General features: G+C 42.7%; 1 protein-coding gene across 27 annotated transcripts in view; it reads right to left on the bottom strand.

Moving 5' to 3' along the window:
• Window positions 1-12,087, bottom strand: part of LOC105072226 (uncharacterized) — a 78,000-nt gene that overhangs the window by 23,088 nt on the left and 42,825 nt on the right. For 25 of the 27 annotated variants that reach the window (XR_012503123.1, XR_012503120.1, XR_012503112.1 and 22 more), the window contains one exon: window positions 2,600-2,687. The exons of the other annotated variants lie outside the window; for them this stretch is intronic. The gene's annotated coding sequence lies outside the window, so the exon portion shown is untranslated. The remainder of the gene's footprint in view (window positions 1-2,599; window positions 2,688-12,087) is intronic. 27 annotated transcript variants of the gene reach the window in all.

The raw sequence follows: 12,087 nt of genomic DNA, 5'->3' as shown, positions 1-12,087 counted from the left end.
GAATTACAGTTACTGCAAATAGCAACTGTCTCCACATGATATAATGGACATGAAATTCTTTAGTTGGCTGCCTGGAACCTAGCAACTAGTCACTGAAAGTTAACTGTTGCAGTTACAACCTGTCTCCTACACATGGCGCCCTCCGTGCCCGGGCCTGCATTCCAGATGGCCTTTCCTTTATAAACCCAAAATAAAAATTAAGTTGTCCTACAGCTGTAGCTGTCCACCCATGAAGAAGATACTGACGCTCAAGCTGACCACAGGCAAGCTGAAATAGCGCACTCTGATTCAAGCAGCTGAGAGGTGGCGGCCTGCAATGAAAAGAGCTACCCCTGGTTTCTACATGATGCCTTCAAAAATGTTTCCTCGTGGAATACATTATAAGACGGCAGAAGGAACTTTCCAAACTGGCATGATCAAAATACACAATCTTACATGTATTTCTACAGCTCTCCAGCACACCAGAATTTTAGTCAACCCAGAGATTCTCAAGAATTTCAAAGCTTGAATGTATTATTAAAAATCCACCCATTCAAATCGAATTAGGCTAAGTATATTTTTATGAAAACACAATCTGAGACAACCCCATTTTCTATTCAAGGAGCACTCGTACAAACACTTAGTAGGTTACAGTTTAAAACTTCTCCCCAAGTTCCAGTTGACCATTAGGAACTAAATAAATGGAAACAAAACTGCTGAATAGTATCTGTCTGACAGTCCTGGGCTCCATTTGCTACTTTAATCTCCAGCGGGGATAGTTCAATAAAATAAATATTTTTAATTTCCTCTATGCATTTCCTCAAACCATGCCAATGCACTTATCTATGGCTCACTTAGAAGACTTGTTAAGCAGAAACCCCCCACACTTACTTAAAAGAGGATGTTTGATTTTCTTATAAAAATGGAGCAATGGACGTGAGTGCTCATTGTTTTAATGCACCGAGCCCTTAATCATTTCCAGCTCTGATTCATCAGAAAAATAGTACTCTTGAGGGATTTTTTTTTTTTGGTCACTAAATATTGTCTTTCATTTTGAGGTATTTATTTCTTGCCAGAAAATGATACTGTATTTTTTTTCCTAATGATGAAGGATGAAAGATGGAGAGAATTCCATTTGGTGATTATTGGACCACAAAGAAGTAAACCGATTCAGAAAACAAATCCCCAAAAGAAAAATAAAACACAGTATGTGAGGTGGAAGCATGGAATTCTTGGCGTATATTCAATTGGAGCAAGGATTGGTAATTTAATAACATCCTTGTTTTGTTAATATTTGGATGGGGGTGGGGGCAGGGCGGGTAAAGCTCCAGGGCTTTAGCTCTGGGCCACATTCCCTGTACTCTCTCCACCATTACTTCAGCCAGCAATGGTGTTTAAAGGCACAAATCCTGGAGGCTTTGCAAGGGATTGTTAAGACATAGGCCATGGGCAAGTATCCAAGATGCCATCTTTGCAACATAAGCCAGAGACTACAACAGAGCCTTGATCTCCTCAGGGCAGTGGGCAATGGAATCACCTCCAAAGAAAGCCCACTCTGAACACTATTCCCAGAGGCCCAGAGCATCACACCCAAATCAGAGCAGACAGGTGAACTCATGAAGTGAAACCTGCCAATTGCAATGATTCTGCCAAATCATTCTGGGTAATGGTGCCACTTTCCTTTGAACTGGTCCTTCTAGCATCCCCCTGCTGGTTGCTGAGCAAAGTTTGGCAGGAAAAATCGCCCCAACTTTGGAAATTCTGGCCACACCTGTGCACTTCAAAAGGACATATCTGAGTGGCCTATGCGGTAAAGGAGTTAAAGGTGTGTAGTGATACCGCCCTCCCTGGGACCTGAAGGTCATGGATCATGTCATTTTTAGCTCTGGTTCTCTTTCAAGTTTAAAGGAGGAGAGAAAGTACAACTGGAAGAAAATGGAAGGGAAAAACAAGTCAAATTGAAGAGTGTAATAAGTTTAATCCAAACTCAATCCCAAAGACGGTTCCTTTCTTCCATGATTTTTTAATTCCTAGATTATGCAATGTGTAGAAAAGAAAGCAAACTTAATTACTAAAAAGCTTACCAATGCCATTGTCCCCATGATGGCTTGAAGAGAAACATGATATGCGTCACACAAGTGTGTGTTTATGATAGGTAGTGGTGGTGATGGTGATGATGGTGGTGATGATGGTGATGGTGGTGGTAGTGATGGAGATGGTGATGGTGGTGGTAGTGACGGTGGAGATGGTGGTGGTGATGATGATGATGATGGGGATGATGGTGGTGGTGATAATGGAGGTGATAGTGGCAATGGTGATGGTGGTGGTAGTGATGATGGTGATGGTGGTGGTGGTAGTGATGGTGGAGATGGTGGTGGTGGTGGTGATGGTGGTGGTATTGATAGTGGCAATGGTGATGGTGGTGGTAGTGATGATGGTGATGGTGGTGTTGGTGGTAGTGATGGTGGAGATGGTGGTGATGATGATGGGGATGGGGATGATGGTGGTGGTGAGGGTGGTGATGGAGGTGGTGGATGTGGTTTTGATGATCTGTCAAATCCCCCCAAAATTAATTAAACACTTGAACTCATATATTAGAGACTTGAAAGTTGAACTCTACCTGTCTTGTCTGAGTTGTAGCTTTTTTATCCATCAATTGCTGATTAGTCTGATCACAAAGATGTTCTTTGATTAAGACCTGAAAAGCACTTTCAAAAGAAAGGGAAAAAAAGTGGAGTTAAAGCATCTTAGTGAGAGATGTGTTTCTCTCTGCAGTGAGTTTTTATTCTTCACTATTATTTTCATTATAATCATTGTCACTGAAAGCATTTCAAAGTATCATAAGATTCCAAGGACACAGAACATTCAATGCATGGAGACGGTTGTGGAGATACGGGATACTTTGTTCGCAAGGCTCAAAAATGTCTAGAAATGGGCACTGGCAGTGCTAGTTACCATAAACGTAGAGAAATCCCCTCCCTGGGTGGTTTTGTTTAATCAAGGGTGAGGTCGTCATAGGCAGGTTATTTCTATTTTTCTCCTTCTCCTTTTAGGCTCAGAATAGGATTGAAAGTCCCTGACACAAACTCACAGGCATGGTCATGTGACTTTTTGACCAAGGAACTGTGAGAAGTGACAGGTGTCACTTCTGGACAGGAGCTGTAGAAGCCTGGACAAGCTTTACCAGGTTCCCTTCCCCCAGGTACAAAGAACAGTCTCCCTCGTTCTGAGTCCCTAAATGTCTACAACTGGCAGACACCTATTGCAACCCAGGATGGACACAAAATGGGATCAAAAAACAAACTCTTCTTGTTTTAAGCCACTGAGAGTTTTCCCCCTTTATATATATATATATATATATATATTTTTTTTTTTTTTTTTTTTTTAATGAGAAGAAACTTACGGTTACTGGTGGGGAGGGGATGGGAAGGGATAAATTGGGAGTTCGATATTTGCAGATACTAACTACTGTATTTGAAATAGATCAGCCACTGAGGTTTGTATGGTTAATTTTCTATCCCAGCCTCACCTTCTCTATCCGAACAGACATAGCCAGCAAGGAGCCAAAACAAGAGCATTTACAGCCACTGCTGGTCACATGGGAAAGGACTCTGCCTCTTTCTGAGAATAAACCAAATCCTCAAGGCTTTCTGTTATCGAATCACCAACTCTGAGACATATCATCTTTCCCTGGCAAAGGTCTATTTTAGCAAAAAGTGCCAAGGATAAAGGTCTGATATGACCCATAAGCAATTGGAAGTCGCTGTGACCCACACACACTGCAAGGTACTTTAGGGTCACTTTTGCCTGAGGTTTACTTCAAACAAACCACCTTCTCACCAGGATCCAGCAGACACCAACTCCTTCTCATTTTCAGAACTGTTCATTTAAAGACTGCACCGCTCAGCGGTCTAAGCCTCCTTAAGGAACTCTACTTTTAAGAAAACCAAGTCTCACAAAATTAGTACATTTCCACATTCAAAGTGAGGTGGCAAATGTGAAAAGCCATCTGTGCCCACCCTCCCCTCCACCCCACAAACTTCCCCACCACCCAGAGCTGTAGCTTTGCACGAAAAATCTAACACATGCAAAGCATAGAGGCTCTTTGAAAATTTGGCCCAGGGTGCCTTATATGTGAGTTGCAGTCTTACAGAGGCTTGCCAACAACAGCAAAGAGGAAAGAAAAGGAAAGGTTTTCTTTTCTCTGAACTTGGGAGTGAAACATAAAACTCCTCTTTTCCACGAGGCTGAATGGCTCCAATTTTCTACACGCAAGACCATCTCTTTGTCACTATTACCTTCATCATATCCACGTGTCTTTTTAGTGGGCATTTCTTTCCTCTGAAATGAGTCACGTGGCCGCAGTAGCCCAAAGAGGGCCCCTGTTGAGGGGCCTGGAGTCCTCACCAGCCCTCAGGGTCTTTGTAAAGATGAAACGAAATGGATGATATGAACACGCTTTGTAACCCAAGAAGTGCTACATTCAGGGCATTATTTCTCCCACCACATCCACGGTGTTTGCTGCGTCTAACTGACATGCTTTAAGTTCTCTGCAGCCTCTGAGTACAGAGGAAATTAGCATCCACTGGAAATGCTCCAAGTACACAAGTCACACAAAAACCCTATGAGCTGGGTGTTATTATCTCCAAGAATGCAAAGAGATGAAGAGAATTCAGCCTTGACCCAGGACGGGGCCAGCCAGGGCATAGGGAGGGCCTGTCCAATCCCTCCTGTGTGTCCGTTGACTCAACGCACACACACAGCGCCACCTCCCATCTGGGTGGGTGGGGGCAGTTTTCCTGCGACCAGCCAAGTCTGTTCCGAAAGGACGGGTCTGTTCGCACCATCTACTTAGTGGATGAGAGGACTGCCCTAAACTGCCCGCGTGAAGTCGGCTCCACAGAACTCTCCACCTGGAGTCTCCTACATGTCACCAAAGCCCGCTGGACAAGGAAGGACCCAGGAAGGTAAGGGATGAAGCAAAGGCAGGGTCTGTGCCCACGAGGAGGAAGGGACAAGACTGAGCAACCGTGGAAAAGAAATTAGGGAGCAAGGCCAACTACAAAGTCAGTAAAAACTGGATGAAAATTAGTTGTCCATCAACATAGACTGGTTTACAATCCCAATAGCTGGGGAGATCTCTGTAGGAAGGAGACAACGTACCTTATCTATGGAAGCAACGAGAACTGGAGGTGACAGGACACTGGGGATAAAGGACAGTCAACAACGCACGAGGGACACTGAGCAGAAACCTGAGAGTGGGGCAGGGAAGAGATCCAGCAATATCACTGAGAAGAAGAGACCCACGGAGGAGAGCAAAGAAAAACAAACGTGGGGATGGGAGATCCACTGCGAATAGTAAAAGGGGGGCCAGGGCCAAGGGGAAGAAAAGCCAAGGAGCCAAGTGAAAAAAACTAGAACTAAAACTAAAACCAACAGGGTTGAAATGACCAAGATTACGTCTGCCAAAAAGTATATACACACCGTCTTCTTAGAAAACAAGTTGAAACAGGCACCAGAGGCACTAGAAAATTCACCAAGGGCCAGATCATCTGACTCAGGTTAAGAATGCTGATAAAACCATCAGCTACTTAAAAGGGCATAATAGGGGAGGGTATAGCTGAGTGGTAGAGAGCCTGCTTAGCAAGCATGAGGTCCTGGGTTCAATCCCCAGGACCTCCATTTAAAAAATAAAAACAAAAAACCTAATTACTTCCCCCACTGAAATAAAAAAAAGGCATAATCAGAAGAAGAGAAAGGAAAGCGCTCTAATATTCAAAACACATGCAGGTTTCTTTAAAATATATATACACACACACATATATATATGAAATATATATATATATATATATTTGTTGTGAACCTCCAGATTTTTAGCTGTCTTTTTCTCCACTTACTTTCCTACTTTACAGATCCCAAAAGTTATGCATTCATCTCAAATGATTACCAAAAAAAAGTTTGTAATCTCTTCCTTCACCTCTTTGCAAATGGCATCACAAGAAATTCCTCATTTGGGGGGCTACATCCCTCTTCCTTTCTAGTGTTCTTTGACTTTGACCTACTTGAACCATCCAATTTATTTTTTTTAATTTAGCTCTACTTAATTTATTTACCGAGTTAACTGGTTCACCACCTTAATTGGAATGTAGAGCTGAATTATCACTCCTTTTGGTCCAAACAGGTCAACTGTTTAAGGCTATAGACACCTGATGTCCTTTCCTCAATATTAATTAATTTGCACCACCTCTTCACAGCATATCATTGACAAAATGGCTTTTCTTAAATTCTGGATCTACAACATGAACATTCAGTGTCATACAGTGAATGTTCACCGCTAAATTCCCAAAGTTGAAAGGATAATTTAAGAGTCCAGGCCACTTTATTTGGATAATTTGTAGCCCATGCCTTTTCGGATGGGGAATTATGCCTTTATAAAGCACATTTTCTGACCTCTTTTAGTAATCTTTTCCATCAGAAAAATCTTCCTGGTTGATAATATGTGGAAAGATCTTGCGTAGGATTCTTTGAACAACTTGTAAAGAAGGAAATGTTTCTTTATTCAAAATGATAATGTTTTCCATCCCAGAACATAAAAATATAATTTAGGAAACTGTCCTGGTTATCTTTGTAACGTCATGGTCCTGTTTTCTAAATAACACCTGTAGAAGCATCATTTAGATTTCTGGTGTCAGTGCCTCACTGGCGAGGAGCAAGGTGGCAGGACTATTTTTCCCTCCATCCAGATGCCTGTTTCATATTCACTTAGCAAAACTGCCCTGGAATTCACATACATCATTAGTTAATTAAATAAATATAAAGGCCATAAGGACAAAAGAAAACATTCTCTAGGTGGATTCCAGATGCGAAATCCCAGCAGAAAGGTCTCAACTGTCATCTGTGCAAATGCATAAACTCTCCAAGGTGAAATTCCATCCCCAGTTCTGAAATATACTATCCAAACCCAAAATTACCATGCAAAACCAACGGTGTTTCCAAATCAAAATATCGTGGGTACTTAAGCACAGTGAGAGCTCCCGGAGCCTTAGGGAAGGGACTCAGGAAAGTCTGAATAAGGTGCATCTCGTGAGTGTCAGAGATCTTTTTCCATTGTTTGTTCTCCATCACTTTCCATTTCGTGGGATGTCTACCATGCCCCACGGACGGCAACACTGAGTCACTGTGGAGGTAGCAATGCTTTTGACCCATAAGTTGGTTTCTTCTAAGGAGCCCTGGACATACTTTATTTCACTTCTTTGAAGCCCTTATGATATGGAAGTCAAATATTGAACACCTACGAATAAACAAATACATTGTTGACGGAAGGGGTTAGAGTTAACCTAAACCAGCTAAGGTTTTCTGATGGCTCGCCATTCCGTTTTATTGTGCTTGCTTTATCCATGTGCTCAGAGAGTTTGACAGGAGAATAATCCAAGGTAGAAAGTTCAAGTGTCCTTCAGCAGAGCCAGGAGGGGCTGGGGAGAAGTGGAGGCGACAGGACATGGATGTCTTGGGGACAGCATGGTCACTCAGATCTCTCCCAGTAGAGACAAAGGGACAGCAAACACTGGCAGTCTCTTACTTCCCTTCCTTCCAAAGATGAAAACATTACATTGTTACCCAAATTTGCTCTTACCTCCCACCCTCTGGGGTCACTTGGGACTCAGGTTGGGTCAATGAATCTCCCCATCAAGGTGAATAATGGTTAAGAAGCAGATCCTTAATTGAACTGCTTAAGGAAACACTCAGTGCAGGATGTATTTTTGGTTTTACTGATGCTTCAAACATTACAGTTATGGTCCTTTAGGGAAAAAATACACTTTTGTTTCCTTCGCCATTGAAATCTCGTTTATGTATCTCAATCCTTAATCGCGTCATTTGTTTTTGTCATTTCAATTGGTCATGAAACATTCTGTCAACCATTCGAAAGATGAATTAATAATAAATAAATCTCAATGTTCTCAGATTTCCTAGTGTCATCAGGATACGTCATCAAGTATGTGATTTGTCAGACTTCATATGAAGCTCGTAACTTCAGACATCTCACTAGAGGACCCTTTCAAACCCTCCGCCTGAAAAACAGTCTCCGTGGAGATCTGAACTCCAAAAAAGTTATCGCCTTTTGTTATGTCAAATCAGTTGTTAATAAGTCTGCAGGCTAGAAGAGTATCTGGGGAATGAGAGTGAAGGAAGGTGGGGTGGGTGCCGACCTCTGAGGTTGGAATCTGGCTTGCAGCGTGCATGTGGAGTTAGCCCACACGGGCCCTTACCAACCGTATGGGCTCAGAAACAGACGAATACATCTGGGGGAATCTATCCAACGAATACCTCTCAAATTAAGAATTTTTGCACAACAGATCGTGTTGTCTTTGGAGGTTGGGTCTATAAGACACCATAATAACTAATTATAAAGTGAAAATCTAGGAAGCCTTCTGGATTCAGAGCTACACCCTGTGAAACATACGGAGATTGAGGCCAGCAGTGCCCACTACCACAAGAGTCTCCTCATAAAGGTGGGTCTCTCCTCGCTGACCGCGTCTCCGCAGCCTGGTGGAGTGCTCCTCCCCTGCGCTCCCACTGGGATGCCCTGGCCACACCTGCCTTCTTCATTTACCCTCCTCCAAGGAAGTCCCTCTGACCTTGGGGTTGAAATAGCGAGCCGAACCTCGTGGAATTTATCATCAGCCTGGCATCTGTGCTCAGCAGCAGAGCCTCATTTCAAAACAGGACTGTTTCCTGGCTCAGAACTCCAGCTCCGAATTCCTTCGGCTCAAAACTGATGGGAAAACAGATCTTCAGCATTCTTCTGATTTAGAAATCATTCAAACTGACAACAGATAAGAAATTGACGAGGAGACTTGAAACCCTTCATTTACATAGCTGTCTCTCTCCCTTTCTACACAGGAAAGAACAGAGCATCCTTAACCTTGATTTTCTCACTTCCCCAGTTTAAAGCACAGCCGATAACATTAATTAAAGTGTGTGTGTGAGCTGGAGGGTACAAGTTCTATTTCATATGCTGTGCCACATGGCATTCTAGAAGCACTGTACAATTTTTAGGTGTGCTTTTTTTTCCCCCAACTTGCTATGTATGCAGCCATGCACACGATTCAGCAGAGCCTCGCCTAGATGCCACACAGAAATGCCACAGTGACAACCTAAAGATGAAGGCAGGATAAATGTTGAGGGCATTGGTGACTTGAGCACTTAGGTAGATGGCGGCAAGTTTCTGACTCGGAACTAGAGAATGCTGGTGCTGGAAGGGGCATTGAGATGGTCTGGTGCAATCCTTTCATTTCACAGGTTAAGACCTGAGAAGGTGGATTAAACAATTAGTAAGGAAGAACCCCAAGTATTTCTTATGATGCCAAGTCTTTCCTCTATGCGGGTCATAAACCCCTTTGAGATACTGGTATAAGGCAGGTCTTTACCAGAGAGGGAGAAAAAAATACCTTCTTCCTGTATACACACACCAGTGTTTGCACACAAACTCAGGAGGGTCACAGAGACCCCAGTGTCTACTTCTGGCTGCCTGACGGGCCATGGTCCCCAGATTAAGAACTCCTAGCCCTTCAGAAGCAAATTTTCTAAGTAGAAAGTGCTCCTTTCCACCCCTTTAAAAACTTATCTCCTCGAGGATGTAAACTAGAGTGAATGATGTCATCTATACAGTTCGGGGGGAAGCAATCCCAACAACTCAAAGAGAGGAATTAAGCCTTCATCAACATTTCCATATTTTTAACGTATTAAGTAAAAAAAAAAAAAAAAAAAAAAAAAAAAAAAAAGCCTCAGAGAAATTTCAACCTACATATATTTTACTACCAATTTCACATATGGACCTGGAAGATGGTTTCTCCTAATACAGAGATGGTTCAGCAGTATTTAAATGACTCCTTATTCCAAGTCATATAAATATACACCAGATGTATCTTTTGTAAATGTTATGTTTTTCAACTTCTCAGCATTTGCAAGTAGTTGAAAGCTATGTCAAGCATGCTTTAATGGGGCATAAAAGTATATTGTATTCAAAGAGATGGCACGGCTCTGTAATAGGTGAAAATACAAATGTTGTCAATGGATACATTTTCATTTTATTGATTTACACTGCATAATAGAATGCCCTGCGTTCTCCTTTCCATGCGAGTTCTGTATCAACTGAAATATAACTAGGTATTTAAAAATCATGCTTACATTAATGGTTTCTCTAAATGACGAAAAATCCAAAACACAGAATTTTGTGACTAGAAGGCAACTCAAAGATCAACCAGACCCCGTACCCTGATTTACTAGATGAAAAGCTGAGACCAGAAGGGCAACACTGGGCACCCAGGTCACTAACCTACTTGCGGCTTCGCGCATGGATTTATAGATCCCGAAACCGGAGGAGCCTTACTGATCTCTTTGTACTTTCTGCCTCCTGACTACCTAAACAAAACAAAGCAAAAAAATAGAAAATACAAAAACATATCATTTACTGATTTCCCGAGACTTACCAGGAAGCAGACGTGATCTATATTTTGCAAACTGTCAAACTATCTTATAGGAAGTAAAATACAGGAAGTAAAATGCCAATTGCTATAGCATTAAAAATTGTCCAAAAATATCACAGCACTATTTCTCCAGTATAAAATTCTAATAGACTCGAAATTCGCTTTTATATTTTTAATATAAAAGATAACGGTAGTAAATTCTTTTCTGAACATTTTCTTTGAGGTAAAATATTCTATCAAAGATGTTTAGGAAATATATTCAAGCCATCTGTAATTGACAGTTCATCTTGAAAAGAGTGCCTTTTTAAATAAAAGTGAACATAGACTGAGAGCTGACCATAAAACTCTTGTTTATAATTTTTCTCTCTTTTTTTTTTTTTTTTTTTTTTTTTTTTGCCATGGAGAATGCAAACCCTATTGGGTATCATGTATGTGACCTTCTAATATCTCTAAGCAAGAATTTAAGGGTATGCAACTTCACCCTGGCTCATTTCTCCCAAATTCATTTCCTTCTGTCTCATATTTTTATAAACTGCCTCAAATCTTGTCTTGGAATGAGGCAGAATATTAACAAATTAATAACCAATTAATTATTGGGTGAAAGTCATTTTCTGAAAGCCTTTGACCTTTACAAATAACGTCTCACCCTTTGGGGGCCAGTGGCCGCAAGGAAGATTTCGCTTAGAATAAAATCACTGCAGAGGTTTTTTCCAACCTTTATGTCACTGTCACGGTGGAGTCCCAGTGTTTCTCAGAGTTCCACAGCTGACTGTCTTTCCTCCTGGACCCTAAACAAAACCCCATCCTTCCCCGTCTCACCAGGAACCAGCCTGCCTGCACACACTCTGCTCTCAGCCCAGATGCACGGCACTCCCGGGGGCACAGAGTGCAGCCTCGCTGATGTATCCTGGACTCCCTGGAAACAGCTCCATTGTCTCCAAACAGCACCGGGACGAGGGAGAAGGTTAAAGACAGTGGCTCTGCTCGTAGCTGCGAGGCATCGCCCAGCCCTTAGGAAGGCATCTGTGAGCTGAGAGCAGAGTGAGAAGCAGAACTAGCCCCACGGCTCCTCCATCAGCCTGCAGGCAGACAGGATCTCCGGATGCGAGAGCCAACGTCAAGTTTAGGGACAGTGCTTCCTCCCCAGGGTGCTCGGATACAGAAAAATGGACACACCACTGTTGTCTACTTAGTGCAAGATTTATAGACTGTCTGACAGCCTTCCCCCTGCTATATACCTCAGTGTAATTGGACCACCCAAACTAAACTGCAATACTGATCGCAGGTTTATCTGTGAGCCTTATTCTGTTCTCATCATCCCCGAGGGCTGGGAGACATGGCCACCTCTGGTCCTGGTGCAGACGGGGCTGCGAGAGCCTGAACCACCCTTGTTTTGACAGGAGACTGGCGGGGGGCGCTGCGCTCACAAATGCCACAGGACTGCTTTGCAAGCAGGCACAGAGGCATCCCTAAACGGGGGACATCTGGGGAGCTCCAAGAAGGGGAGAAAGCAACAGGGTCCCCAGAACTGGGAAAACAGTAAGGCACCTCTGTTAAAAGCACACTGTCCCCAAGAGATATGACCAACGTTCAAAACTGGGCGACAGCACTCGTGACCTTG

This window comes from Camelus bactrianus, chromosome 28 (assembly GCF_048773025.1).
Source record: "Camelus bactrianus isolate YW-2024 breed Bactrian camel chromosome 28, ASM4877302v1, whole genome shotgun sequence".
In the NCBI taxonomy this organism is placed as follows: domain Eukaryota; kingdom Metazoa; phylum Chordata; class Mammalia; order Artiodactyla; family Camelidae; genus Camelus; species Camelus bactrianus.
The sequence above is the reverse complement of the archived record's forward strand: the minus strand, read 5'-3'. Positions and strand labels throughout refer to the sequence as shown.